Source organism: Capsicum annuum, chromosome 5 (assembly GCF_002878395.1).
Source record: "Capsicum annuum cultivar UCD-10X-F1 chromosome 5, UCD10Xv1.1, whole genome shotgun sequence".
Classification (NCBI taxonomy): domain Eukaryota; kingdom Viridiplantae; phylum Streptophyta; class Magnoliopsida; order Solanales; family Solanaceae; genus Capsicum; species Capsicum annuum.
In genome coordinates this window covers 139197434-139213344 of record NC_061115.1, presented here as the reverse complement: position 1 = coordinate 139213344, position 15911 = coordinate 139197434, and the positions used below count along the sequence as shown (strand labels likewise).

At 34.0% G+C, this 15911-nt stretch overlaps 1 pseudogene; it reads left to right on the top strand.

The window, feature by feature from the left end:
* The first annotated feature begins 11523 nt into the window (after positions 1-11523).
* Positions 11524-15378, top strand: LOC107871876 (annotated as a pseudogene).
* The last annotated feature ends 533 nt before the right edge of the window (positions 15379-15911 follow it).

The following is a 15911-nucleotide window of genomic DNA, read 5'->3' as shown; positions in this document are numbered from 1 at the left end:
GATTCTGAATTTGAGCCTTGGCGTGATGTGCCATAATCGTGGAGGCTCACTGGATTTTGATGATTGCCATTTTGACCTTCTCTGCAATACGCTGATAGCTCAGGTGAGACACTGTCTTACTAAAATGGCTCTAACTCTTTGGCTGGATGTTGAATTCGGGCGAATTTTGTATTGATGAAAAGCTTATTGGATTTCCCATATGACAAAAAGTGAAAATATAGAAAATACCACATGTATAAAAGTGGATTCATCTTTAAAATAAGTCTTTAACATTTTTGGGATGCTTTTAAGCTAGGTAAAAGTATGGGGTATTACATTTTTGTATTGTTATTTGGTGGTATTGGTGAAGTGTTGATGATTTATGGTGAATTATGTTGGTGTTTTTATGGTGGTTATGTTGTTGGGTTGTTTTTTTGTTGAATTTGAGGCAAGGAATTTTCTTGTTAGGCCATAAAACAGGGGAAACTTTACCCGATTTTCTGTAGAATTCGATGAGTCTTGCTTTGGAGTCCTAAACTCCTTACCTCCCAAATATGTAATATTTGATATGATACGATGATTTTGAAGTTTATTACTAAACTATTGGTTCACTTGGCTTATATAAAACAATGATATTGTTTATTGATACTGTTTTCTAAAAAAAATATTTATTTCATGATATTTTCTGACTTTTCCCCATTAAAAAGCTTGTGGTTAAGTTTATTATTCACTGAGCTACCAGCTCACTCCTTGCTATTATTATTCTTAGAGAATGCAAGTGACGGTGAGGATCGCATTGGCTGGAGGATCCAAGTAGCATATTCCTGGTGAGCCCCGTAATTGTTCGCATGGGCTATAGTTTATTTATTCGTTATGTTTTTTTATTGAAAAACTATTAGTTTTCTCCATAGTCATGTTTTAGAGTTTTGAGTCTTTCATTATTTTGTATTTGTAGAATGTTTGATTTTCTGTCAGCTTTGGAGATGGTTTTCGTATTGTTATTTGGTGGTATTGGTGAAATGTTGATGATCTATTGTGAATTATGTTGGTGTTTGTATGGTGGTTGTGCTGTCAGGTTATTTTGTTTTAAATTTGAGGCAGGAAATTTGCTTGTTAGGCCCCAAAATATAGGGAACTCTGCCTGATTTTCTGTAGAATTTTGACGAGGCTTGCTTTGGAGTCCTAAAATCCTTAGCGCCAGTTATGATCCTATTCCGGGTTGTGAATGAATTGTTCTACAATTTTTTTACCATCAATTTGTTGCAGTGGCTGATTTCATCATAAATACAATCTATGAGGGCTACTTAATCATGAATTACTTTGTTAACCATCTTTTAATTGTGTCTCAGAGTTCTTTCAAGTGTAGTATCAAGTATAATTAAGGGATTTCATTGCCTCTAAGTACTAGTAATACACATGTGTTTTCCCTACAATGGTAATAAAGCAAAGTTAGCTAGTTAAATTAACAACCTAAAAACACAATCAACAAAATCCGTCGTATTCCACAACAACGATGCCAAAATTTGATGTCAGCTATATTACACCTCACAATGAAATATAAAAAAGTCATCAAATATAGAACTCAACCAAGGTTAGGATTGATCTCACAGGGAATAGCACAAAATTCTATCAAGTGATTTCTTAAGTAACTACAAATAAGTTTAAAAAAGGGATTTTAAAAAGTGAAAGAGCAACAATAGCAATTGTTGGTTGTTAGAATTGTAATCAATATCAGAAAAGCACTAGGGATGTATTTGTTATGCCCCGGAAGTACCCCTAGATGTCACATTGTGCTTAAGACTACGAATATCCCTAAGCTAACCCATGATATTTATTTATCTTGAAACTAATATGAAAAGTGAACTAAAGTACATAGAAATTGAAAGAAAACAATTCCATAGCTAATGTAAATCTTTAACTAGGAAACCTAAAATAAACTATTTGAACTTAGAACATAAACAGTCTGACAAGCCTCTACTACTAATGAAAGATCCCTTGGGACAGAACCCAGCCAACCTGAACATAAATAAAATCAAGTAACTAAAACACTTTGATCAATGAATAAAGTCTGATAAGCTGAGCCCTTGGACTATGAGGACCCACAAAAAGTTAGGATATAGGTGTTGAAGCCCGTAGTTAGTCGTTCTGCTGGAGATGAGCACCAAAACCTACAGTATAAGATAATGTAGCACATAGACATATATGTAGGTTAGTACTTCTGGAATGTACTGAGTATGTGAGGGTGAATGCATAATTAAAACAAGAACTGTATATAAATGTGAACTTTCAAATAATGCATGCTAAGAGTTAGTGACTCGCATTGGACTTGTGTAAAAAAATGATTGCAAGGTCATAAATCATGGATAATGAAACATATGAATAACTTTAGTGATCCACAACACTTTGTTTCTAAGATCTTTACTTTTATTAATTCTTATGGGAGATTCTTCTAACCGACATAAATTTGTGAGCTATCATGGAGTTCAACGTCTTACCTATGTTGGGGAGTATTGTTCTATCCTTGCCATAAGAATAGAACCTTAGCTTAAGTGATCACTATACATCATCCATATTGGGAAAAGTATTAACGTATTGTGGCTCGTAGGTTTTAGGAATTTAGGATACACTATCCACATTTCCTTCTCGGAGCTAAATACTACTCCCAGAATATACATATATATATATATGCTCATACTTAAGAAATTCACCTTAAGAATAACATAAGGGTTTATAGAATGAAAACCAATTATTCTTCTCTTTACTTTAAGTCATAATTAAGATGAACACTTGTGGATTTCATGTCTTATCGTTATACCAAAGGATCAGGCTTTCTTGAATCATGCCACGTTGCATATGAACTGAACTTTAAAAGCATTAAACTTTCTTGTAAACTTAATACTTCTTCTTAACTCTTTAAACTCTTACTTTATTTCATAGCATTTATAACAACATAGTAGTCTCAACACCTATATTGAAATATTTCATCAGAATCCACATCAAAGTAATTAAACTCAAACCACAATATTAATCTTAAAGTTCAAAATATGAATATATGAAACTTTTAAGCATCTTTAGCTCTAAAATCACAAGATAATGATATGCTTAAATATATTAGAATTTGAGGGATGAAACCTAGTATATACTTGTAAATTCAATTTTAAAGTCATGGTTTTGGGCATAAGTATGGAAGAATTATCCATGTTCATAAAACCCTACATACTTGGAATAGCTTGACTTGTGAAAAGAAGTTGAAAGATGACTTGATGAGTGAAACCCTAATATTGATGTTCTTGAAGATGGGAGGAGGAAATTGTTGGTAATTGACTAAAAAATTAGGAAAATAATGCTCCCTTTTAGGTTATAAGCCATGGGTTGGGAGTTAATAGAGGGGAAAAGACCAAAATTCCCTTTAACTGAACACTACAGAATTTGATCGCCAGTCTTCATGGGTCAGCCATATGTCTCGTATAGTGAAGGTACGAGTCAACCACATGACTTGTAAGATTAGAAGGATCAAGATGGTATACACTGGTAAACGTACGAGTCTAAACCTACGACTAGTAACATCCTATTATGACTTGTAACCTTCACTCGTAACTAGGATAGAAACTTAGAGAGCCTAAGCTACTAACCGTACAACTAACCTTCATATGAATTGTATATAAATCTTATGACTCCGGGGGTTGAGTCATACCTATAATAGAACGTCAACCATTTCATACTGTCTTACATATGACTATAACATACATCTTGTATGTTGTATGTACGACTCAAGAAATTGAGTTGTATAATGTACAGTGGCATTTAGGCATGGGGTACTACAATATCTCCCACTTGAAAACATTCATCCTCGAATCTGACTCATCTAGGATTTTTAAAATAACCAATATATCTATATAAAAATTATAGCCAAAATTATATCTACTACAAGGATCCAATTACTTACCACATAACATATTACTTAAGAACATTAAATAGACTTAAGAGAAAGAGTTATGGCTGAAAACAACTATTTACCTTTGGGAGGAACTAATTTGGAAGAAGAGAGATAAAGATACCTGGTCATCATGTTGCTTCAGTATCACAAATGGCCCTTATAACAAATTGATTTCTCTAAAGAACCTTCACTAATGCAACTTTTTTATTCCTTAGCCTTCGAGCCTATCTATCAAGAATCTCCTCATACAATGAGTTATCTTCGACCCATATACTCTCTAGAGAAACTACCAAGGATTAATCTTCTATGCACTTCCTAGGCATTAAAACATGGAACAGTAGGTGAATTATAGCTAACTCTGATGAAAGGTCCAATTCCTAAGCTACCTCTCATACATGCTTCATTACATTATACAGACCAAAAAATTGGGGACTCAGCTTCCCTTTATTTCCAAATCATAGTATTCCCTTTATTGGTGATACTTTTAGAATACCCAATCCCCCACTTCTAATTTGAGCTCTCTCCTCCTTACATCTGCATACGACTTTTGAAGACTCTGAGTAGTCTTTAATCTTTCACGAATCAACTGGACTTTTGCAATATATTCAAGAACAGAGTCTGGCTCAATTAAAGTCTCTTCACCAACTTCTACTACCCTATTAGTGATCTACATCTATGCCCATACAATGCATCAAATAGAGACATCTAAAAAGCTAGCATGGTAACTATTATTATAGGTGAACTCAATAAAAGGTAGGTGGTCATCCCAACTTTCTTTAAAGTATTAAAAACATTCCCTCAGTATTTCTTCTAATATTTGGATTGTACATTCAGCCTAACCATCGATCTGCGTGTGAAAGACAGTACTAATATTAACCTTTATTCCAAGGCTTTTTTGAAAATACTACAAAAACTGTGAGGTAAACAGCATGCCTCTGTCTGAGATGATGGACAAAGGTATTCCATGAAGCCTTACTAATTTGTGAATATACATTTTGGCATAATCTTTTGTTGTATCAGAAGTTTTGACAAGTAGGAATTAGGCTGCTTTAGGTATTTAATCTACTGTGACCAAAATTGAATCACACAGATATCTGGTACGAGGAAAACCTATGATTAAATCTATATTCACTATTTCCCACTTCAAAGTAAGGATGGTTATCCCTTGTAGCATACTACCCGACCTCTGGTGTTTAATTTTAACTTGGTGGTAATTTGGACACTTGGCCACACACTCTATTATATCTCTCTTAATATCGATCCACCAATAAATTTCTAGTAAGTCATGGTACATATTAGTAGCACTCGGATGAATGGAATACCTTGAACCATGAGCCTCAGCTAGTATCCTTTCTCTCAACCCATCTATATTAGGAACACAAAGCCTACCTTGATACCAAAGTACACCATCTCCCCATTTGGACAAAACTTCAAACTTGTATTGGTGGACTGCTTCCAATATTTGGCTAAGTATGGGATTATTTAACTATTTCACCTTCGCTTTCATTACCAATGATTATCCCAAATCATTTTGAACTACTACTCTCTCATTATCAATGTCGAGCAAACATTCTCCTAAATAGGAAAATCTATGCACCTCTTTAGCTTGTTCTCATTCTTCCTCTTTCACATGTGACACACTACCCATAGACAGCCTATTCAATGCATCTTTCACCATGTTAACATTTCTTGGATGATAAAGTATATTCGTTTCATAATCTTTTATCAACTCCAACCACCTTTTTTGATGAAGATTCAACTCTCACAGAGAAAGTAAAGACTAAAGACCCTAAGGGTCCATTAAAACATCAACATGCACACCATAGACGTAGTGTCTTAAATTTTCAAGGCAAATACCACAGCAGCTAAATCCAAGTCATAGTTAGGTAATTATTTTTGTGATTCTTAAGTTTCCTGGAGTCATAGGATATCACTCTCCTAGTTTACATCAACACACAACCTAAACCAACTCTAGAAGCATCACAATACACTACAAATCCATCTAACCCCTCCGGTAAATCTAACATGGTGTTGAAGTCAATCTCTCCTTCAGCTCTCGAAAACTCTTCTACCACTTAACCATCCATATAAACTTTACCTTATTTTAGGTTAGCTTATTCAACGGTGCATCTATAGTGGAGAACCCTTCCCAAAAACTTCTATAATACCTAGCAAAACCTAAAAAGCTCTAGATATCGGATGAAGTAATGGATCTAGGATGGTGCTTCACAACATTAGTCTTATGATGATCTACATGAATACCAATAACTGAAATGACATACCCCAAGAAAGTAATAGATTCTAACAAAAATTCATATTTACCAAACTATATATAAAACTGACAATCCTTTAGGGTTTACAACACTATTCTCAAATGGTCTACATATTCCTCCCTACTCGTGGAATACACTAGTATGTCATCTATAAAGACAATGACAAGTTTTTCCAAGTATTTCTTGAAGACCCTATTCATCAAATCCATAAAGGCTGCTAGAGAATTCATTTGAAAAATGTCATAAACACAAACTCAAAATAATCGTACCTTGTTCGGAAAGCTATTTTTGAAATTTTTTGCTCCCTGACTTTCAACTGATGGTATCCCGACCTGAGGTCAATCTTAGCAAACCACCGAATCAAATAGGTTATCGATTCTAGGAATCAGATACTTATTATTGATGGTAACCATGTTTAGCTGTATATAACCTATACATATTTTGAGAGTGCCATCTTTCTTGTGCATGAAAAGGGATGTAGTACCCTACGGAGAAACACTGGGTCTGATAAAACCTATCACGTGTTATTGAATTAGTAGCCTATGTCTGAGGATGGTTATATCTACCTCCCTACTTAGCATATGGACATTCCTCTATTTAGTAGCCGAACTTGCCACAACCATAGCTACACCTTTTGCATATCAAACACTGACCAGGATAGGTACTACCATACTTTTCATATGTTGGGTAACTGGGCCTCCTAACTACACTGTTCTAGGACCTATAATTCAAAGTCCTGCCCCACTGCTCCTACTAGGTCTAGGGTACAGGTGCACTGGCTTCCCCCTTCAAACCTTGGCTGACTATACTCAAATTGCCCAGTCCCAGCCCTCTTGTTTCTCTTCTCCCTTTCCTTCTACTTTTTTGCCTCTATATACTGACCATAAGTAATCAATTGAGCAATTTCCATATCCCCAATTAGCATGGTAGTCCTACACTCCTCGACCACCAAGTCAAACAACCAAGTAACAAACTTCCTCATACATGCTCTAAAGTTAAATAACAACTTTAGGAAATATTTAGACAGCTAAGTAAAGAATACTCTTCCTACCGTATCACTGGTTCATTTGGAAAGGAGAAAGTGACTTTTTGGGTTCTATAGTCTAATATGGAAAAACATGAATGGAGACAATATATTCCTAAAATAGTATCAAATTCAATCATATCAAGATCTATAAGATCCAACAAGTATCACGATGACAGACAGACACAACACAATTCCAGTACACTGTCCTAGACACAGTAAAATCACTAATATAAGAGGAAATAGAGGAACTTTTCAAAATATTTTTAGGCTCAAAACCTAAACTAAGTGTTACATAAGGGGTCAAATAAGATAAGGTAGACCCGGTTCAAGGGCCCCATAACTTGAGAAAATTTGTAACGTACCTATATCAATATCTGGCGAAGCCTTTATATCCTAGCGGTTAGATAAAGAATATAACTGGTTACGACTTCCTCCGATAGCGAAGTAGTACCCTTTGGTAGAGGTGGGGAAGTGGAATTTGCTTAGGTCTTACCTCCCCCAACACTTTCTCTAATGGTGGAGCAGTCTCTTTTGAAATGACCTGACTTTCCACATGTATAACATACACGCTCACCATAGATACACTTTCTCGAATGGTTCTTCCCAAAAATACCTCAACAAGGATATTGCCTAAACAACTGGGACACACTTTCCTGGGATTGAGTACCCTGCACTCCCGATCCATTGTTAGGCTAAAAATACTAGAACCATCAATAAACTGGAGGTCTGGGCACTGGGGCGCCAGCTGAAGACTGAGCATTACTCCAAAATATTTTCTTTGACCACTTATTATCCCAAATGCTACCTTGATGGTGACCGTTATTCTGATCTGTTGACCTAGCTTTCTTAGCTTGCCTTTCTTTTTTGATTACCTCAGCCACTTTTTTCTTTTTATTTTCAACCTGCTGTATATGAATAGATAATATGGAAAAATCCATATCTTTATTCAACATTGCTTCCTTGCATTCCAACACCAGATCATTTGAGAGACCGGATGTAAACTTTCTCATGAGAGCTCTCATGTTACTCTTAAATTCTGGAGCATAACGGGACAGTTGGGTGAACTTCAATATATACTTTTTGACACTCATTTTTCCTTGTTTGAAGTTCATAAATTTTTTAGCTTTTGCTTCCCTTAATTCCTAGGAAAAGAAACGATCTAGGAAAGCTTCCACAAACTCACCCCATACAAAAGGTTTAACATCACTACCCGTCGAATTCTTCCACTCATTATACCACTTGTTGGACACATCCTTCAATTGATAGGTTTCCAATTTAACTCCTTCAACCACATTTGCATGCATAATTTTGAAAATTTTCTCCAGTTTATCAATGAATCCTAAGGGGTCCTCCTCAACCTTCTTACTAGTAAAAATAGGTAGGTTCTGTCTCATAAATTGACCAACCTGTGAAATCTCATATTAACCAGACACATAATCTACATCTTCAGACCGACAGGCCTGAAAAGTCACGAGCAGAGCAATCATATACATAGAATATCAGAATTTAGGATTAGAAACTTCCCTATTGGAAGGATGAGCATGTTTAACTCCAGATTGAGGGGCCTTAGGTGGACTAGTTTGAGGAGAAGGGACTTTGAGATTGGAAACAAACTCTAGGGTGTAAGCTCTATTATAAGTCCGCATCCCATAAGTAGGGTGGACATCATCAGCTTAGGTATTCTACTAGTTGGATCAACGAAGAGGCATAATTGATTTATGACATATACAAAATCATTGATTAGAAGGCATTCAGACTCTATAGGATGAACTAAATCATAAAATAAAAGTGAGAGCTTTCTAAGAGCTTAGTATCCTCCTCTATATAAGTGTGGCATGCTACACACCCATAAAAAAGGACTCTACCCGATGCAATTTCACAGACACCGTAGGACTATGAACTGTGCTCTAATACCTAGTTTTTCACAACCCAAACTAAGGCCCTGGTCGCGACGAGCAACCCAAACCATGAAGGCCCGAGCACCCTTTTCTATCTTGAAATTATGTACACTATTTATAAACTGTAAAAAAATACAAAAAAAGAGCATAATAAAATGTAATCATGGATTTTCTCTATTTCAAATAATAAATATAAATATGAGTTCATAATATTCAAGAACTTCTGCCACTAGTCTGCGAAATCACTAATAATACGAAAACAACATTTGTTTAAAAATTAGGACAAGGCCCCTAGTCGGGCCATGAACTAAAATCAAATGACATTATTCCGTAAATAAGGCCTTCTAAAATAAGGGAGGCTCACCAACTACAAACTTCTGACAAATCAATCTACTACTTAATGGGACCTTGGGAAAGAGACTCAGATCCTGAAATACAGGGGGTCAATACGATTGTTTTGGTATGTGAAACAATATAAAATAGCATTTTTATTACACAACATAGATGAGAGCATTTCGTAAAATATTAAACATAAAATATGTAAAACATGCATAATTTAGAGTTTTCAAAATACTTTCATGTAATCATAAATCAATACTTTGTCTTACTACTAAGATAGATGGTATGCCCTTCATTTCTAGTACCCACGGGCTATATGGATGCTCTATTTACTCATCGGCTAAGGCCCAAATCAAAGTTTACCACAAAGATTGGGGAACTAATCATTACTTTAGTATACTAGTGCTTCGAGGGCAAGTATACATTGACCATAGCCAATCTTATCACCTAAATAAGTAATACTCGATTTCCAACGATGAGCTCTTACAATCAAACACCTTCTTAGACTAACCATATACCTCTCTTTAGGCCCAATTTTGTTTCTTTAAACATCATGCTTCATGTATAAAATAATTTGATACTTAATACTTTAAGGGCATGTCATCACAGGGTATCCTCATACCCAGACTTGTAAGTCGTTCATATCGTATCCATTTCACAGCCTATCTAATTCAAAATATGCAAATGACCACTAGAGATTAATAACATTACAAGAGAGTCATTATTTTGAAATCTCAAGAAAACTTATGCAATTATCCTCTTTTTGCAGGAGTTAAACATGTGGTAGTTATGCCAATTATCAAATGACATGCAATTTTTCTCTTTTAATAGAAAGATCATTGTTATAGTAAGAAAACTCCATGTAATCATATCATTAGCCATGCCAAACACTATGATATTAAGGAACTTACCTTCAAACCTTGGTTCATGCATTACAAATTACTCACAATACAAATAAACATTATTTCGTAACAAGAGAGGGAATTAATTGTTCCTGCTCTCCATTAAACTTTTTAAAATTGTAAACATATATACATAACGGGTTATAATTTGATTTCTATGAAAGAGTTCAATACAATATATATATATATATATATATATATATATATACTTTTATCAAAATGATTTCACGACATGATTTTTGAATCAATATTCAAACCTTCTATTTGCAGTATGATTATAAACCCTTACACTTCATAAAACAATAAAATCCATGCCCATGGATTTTAAGGATAGTCCTACATAGCTTATGTTGTTTAGTTTGAAGATTAGAACCCTAATCTTGACTGTTTTCTTGAAATCTTTAACTTAGGAGATGAATTCTTTATCTTTGGAGAAGAGTTAGGTTTTAATTCTTTTGAGAAATTGAGTAATTTTGGGGCATATAATGCCCTAATGAAGAATTAATCTATTGTTATCACGATTTAGGGCTATAGGGAAAAGATGAGACTGGCCTTCAAAATTTAAATTTACAACTGAAACCCATTTTGGGACGTCACCGCAATGCACCAATGGGCCATCACTATTGGAACTATGATGTAGTGCAATCGCAGTGACCCACTATTTTAGAAATCCAAACACATCTCAAACCTCATCTGAAATATCCAAAACATTCTCGAGATATCACCTTTACACCCCTGAACATGAATCAACTCAAAAATATACGTCTCGAGATTGGGAAAATTAATTTAAAAATCATTGAAGTTAAGTGATCAAAAATATCACTAAGTATTTTAACATTTGAAAAATTTCAAGTTGTATGCTCTCTATGCATGCTACTAAGAGTAGTGTTTAGTCGAGAATGCTACGGGGTGCTACACAAATCTAATGCCAACTCTCTTGTTAACCTTTTCTGTTATAGCCTTTTTCTATTGAAGATTTCCTAGGTTCTAGAGACTTGTAATTTTTTGATTCCAAGAACATGATTTTGATCCATCAGAATATGCATCTTGTACTAAAACTATTTTACGGTTATGGGTTTCTGATTACAACTATAAAAATGCTGCTACATAGCTTATTTGTTTTGATATGGAGAATTTGTATTATAGTGTGAGCATTTACAAGCATAGCATGGTTGAGATCGTTGTCAAAGCAGTTCTAGCTATTGCAGATCTAGAAAGGAAGGATGTTAATCTAGACTTGATCAAAGTTGAGGGAAAAATTAGTGGAAATAAGAGGATACAGAGCTAATTTACAAAATTGTAGTTGACAAAGATATGAGTCATTCTCAGATGGAAAAGCAAATTTAGCATGTAAATATGGCCATTTTGACATCCTTTTGAGTCTCCAAAACCAAATCATAAGGTTGACATAGATACCGTGGAAAACTTTCAAACTTTACGCCAATAGGAGTAGAGGTATTTTAATGAAATAGTTTAGAAATATAAGGTTAATTTATAGAAAGTGTTTGTTTGAATGGTCTAAATACAAATATAAAAGGTGAGGTGGGGGTGAGGTGTGTGTGCAAGAAATATTGAAGATATTTTTTTTCTATTTTACAAAGGAAAGAAAATCTGAGGGCCTAGCAAGCAAAGCTTTCCACATGTTTTTAGAATTTTTAGCTAAGACTAGTGTTGGGGGGAAGTTTAATCTTGTATCCTGTAAAAACCTTAACCTTGTACTTCCTCTACCCCATCTTATATAGCATTATTTCCTTATGAGTTTGTTGTAGAAAGAATGACACATTTTTGTATTTGGAAACAATTTAACTTTAAACTTCTCATTTTTTGATTTTACTCTTAATGAGAAACTTTTATTGCTAAACAAATGTTATGGCTTACTTAAGATAACAAGTTTAAAAAAGCTTCCTTTCTTAATTTCCGCCTAAATCTAAGTGTCAAGCTACGTCACATAAATTTGAATATAGTGTACATCCTGAGTTAAAGCCGTGGAAGCAGCCATTAATATTGTATTAGGGTAAGTTGTCTGCATTACCTCCAATAGGGTGTGGCCCATCTATGGACCTTGAAAATGTAGGATGATTTGTGGACTAAGCTGCCCTGCTCTTTTTTATTTTTTTTGTATATTTATGTGAGGATAGAAGTGTAGAGTTTTGTTTTGATCAGCCTTCCCAACTCCCATTTAAGTAAAGAAATTGTGTTGTTTCCATCTATATTTTTTATATAATAATGAAGTGTTGTTGGGTCATTCTCTTATCCTTTTCTCCTTTTATTCTGAAGTTGGACATCTTCTTTTATTATTATAAAAAAGTAAAAGCTTGGGGAATGTCGATGATTTTGAGTTTTCCTGTGTTCATAGTGGTTAAATAAAGTTGGGTTGAGCACCATGCAGCTCAGGATCAATTTCCAATAGTGATAAACACTAGGTGATTTCTTCCATCTATTGTAGGCTTGATGGACATGTTGCTGGTGGGAAATGGTAGGTATCCCATGGAATTAGTTGAGGTATACGAAGTTGGCTCGGACAGCACTATCAAAATAAAATAAAAAATAACATCATCATCTCAAGAGGTGGGGGAGATCTATGGTTTTAGTTTTCGGAACTGTAAGTAAAAGTTTGGTTGGTTTTACATGCAAATTTGACCATGAGCTAAAGTTTATTTGCATCTTTTGGCAGTTTGGTCTATCAATAGCTGGATTTCCTAAGTTGTCTATTGATTTTTGGTAGGATGTTGGTGCCACTTTAGTTATTTGCCATTGGGGTTTTGATGATAAAGAAAACTAGTTACTAATGCATAGAAGTCTGCCTACTGTTAGATGGGTAAATTGTGTGGAGTTGGAGCTAATAGCAATTGCTACAGGTTTACATTCTATTTTCTTATCAACTATGATGTCTTTACTATTGTAGTGTTTCTGTTACAACATTTAATTTAATTCCAATATCTTGGTTCCACATTTGATTAGGTGGGAGAATTTTTCCAAGGTTTCAGGAATTGACATCTAAAAAACTTGGTTGGGTATAGTTTGTCTCCTGTATTTGGTCATAATCTTGGAGTTTTGAGTGAAGTACTGATAAGGAGGGTCATTGACTATGGTGTATTACTATCAACTGACTAATATTCTATAAAATTTTATCAAAAGTTTTATGAAATTTTACTCGTACTTTGTTTAATATATCTGCAATTTCTCAAATCTGGATTGAATTTCTTCTCATTCAATGTTCTAGTTTGAATCATATACATATCCTTTCCAAAATTCCCATATGAACTTAACCAATTAACTTGTCCCGTCAAATATTAATTATATTTCTTAATGTGATTTTAGATCTCTAACTCTTGCAAAAAGTGATGTTCTATAAGTTCAGGATGGTCTAGTTCAAGAGAAATCATTTCGTATAACAAAGGACAGGATGATATACATTGAGCATTGTGTAAATTCAAGGGTTGTGACAATATTTATCCGTGGTATGTTTCTGGAACTAGCCATTTAGTTTCTCTATGGAAATAATTCTTTCTCGATGTGAACTATTGATGGAATTTTTATATGCTCCTTATTTATTTCCTTTTTTGGGTTTAGCATCTTTAATTTTTTTTATATTTCTTCGTTGGATTCTCTTTCAACTCTAGCATCTATAGGTTTGTGTTGTTTCCTTCCATGATTTATTAGATTGTGACACTATCATCAGTCAACTGTTGTAACTGCATCTTGATCTTCAATGGTTCTTATTTTCATAAGTATAAAGATTTTGAAAACAACTGAACTTAATTTTTGTTAAGATTATGTTGCATATGTGACTTTTCATGTATACTCCCATAATTAGTTGGGCAAATTCTATCGAGGATAATGCACCATGTGGCTCTCATTTCTTTTTAAGCATATTTTTTGGTTTGGTAGAATACTGAGTTCTTGCTCAGTTAAGTTAGTGTTACAACTTTACTAATTATGGGATACTGGAAATTTCCAATTGAGGAAAGGTTGTTTTCTAATATTAGTATATTTGGCTTTTGTGTTATACAGAGCACCAGTCGAGAATTCTATTACCTGTACATTTGTGAAATTTATTGGTAAAACATTTAGAAGGATTATGCATAAGCTTAGGATACTTTAGAAATATGTCAAGCAGGATATTTGAACTCAGCTTTCATCATCATACAGGTAACTAGATGATGATAGAGGAGACAAAATGTAGTATCCATGATGCTTTTTGTCTGGCTAAAAATCTTATTCGCTATAACTCTATTGTCTATGATGGAGGTTCAACAGAGATCTCTTGTGCTATTGCTGTGGAAGTAGTAGCTGATAAACACCCGGGAGTTGAGCAGGCAAGCTTTTATTTTATTTTTTCATATTGGTACTTTTTTTAGATAATTTGTTATTATAAGCTAAAGCATCAATTTTTGTATCTGTAGTATGCTATCAGGGCATTTGCAGATGCTTTGGATTCCTTCGTAATTCCCGATGGCACTTGCTGAGAAAAGTGGTCTCCAACCTATTGAGACTCTATCTACTGTTAAATCTCCGCAAATTAAGGTAACCTTGTCTTCTTATAACTTAACAAGTATAAAATTTCTCAACAATTGTCCAAGAGTCTGATGAAGTTTTTCAGTTGGATGATTAGAAAACATAATATTTTCTCAAGAGATAATTCCTCATATTTCTGTCGTATACCTCTTGAATAAAAGAAAAACAAGTATACCTTCTGAGTATTTCCAAAGTCACAGTCTGAATAATTAGAAAACATAAGATTCTTAGAAGCTGTAATTCTTTTTTCTTCATCATATTCCTCGATAGTGTTTGACCATAGCTTAAATTTTTTTAAAGGAAACAATCTTTGTTGTGGAATAGATTACAATGATGCAGAAACAATCTTTGTTGTGGAATAGATTGCAATGATGTAGGCACAAATGACATGCGTGACCAAAATAACTTTAAGACACTGGTTGGGAAACAACATCAGATGTTGCTTGCAACACAAGTTAAGATGATTTTAAAGATTGATGATGTTATTAGTCCATCTAAATATTGATGTTTAGTACATACACCTATGTTTTGTGTTGTCTAAGAGGAAATGGACATTTTACCTTGGCAATGCCACTCCACGTAGTTTTTTACACTTTGTTTGGATGGTGGTTTGCAATGGTTTCATAATGTACCGTACTGTATTGTATGGTATTGTACTTTATAGTATCATATAATGTTTGGATGGACTGTATTGTTCACTGTAGTTTAATAATAATTTTATTGGTTGGTTTGATGGTATGGTACTATATCGTAACTGATAAGTTTACTATAATGACCTTAATTATTATAAATGTGAAATTTATCAATAATTGTTGATAAAATAATTTTCTTTCTGCTAATCTATCACAAATTATGACATATAAATATATTAAGTTATTAAATTCATGTATATTTTGACAAAATCAATACAACAGTAGATCAAAATAAATGTAATTGAGTTTATTTTTTTATACATAAAATTTCATTTTCTTTTGGAGTTTTGAAATGTAACCACCAACGACAAGTACAAAATTTAAATGCATTCTGAGGTTGGTATGG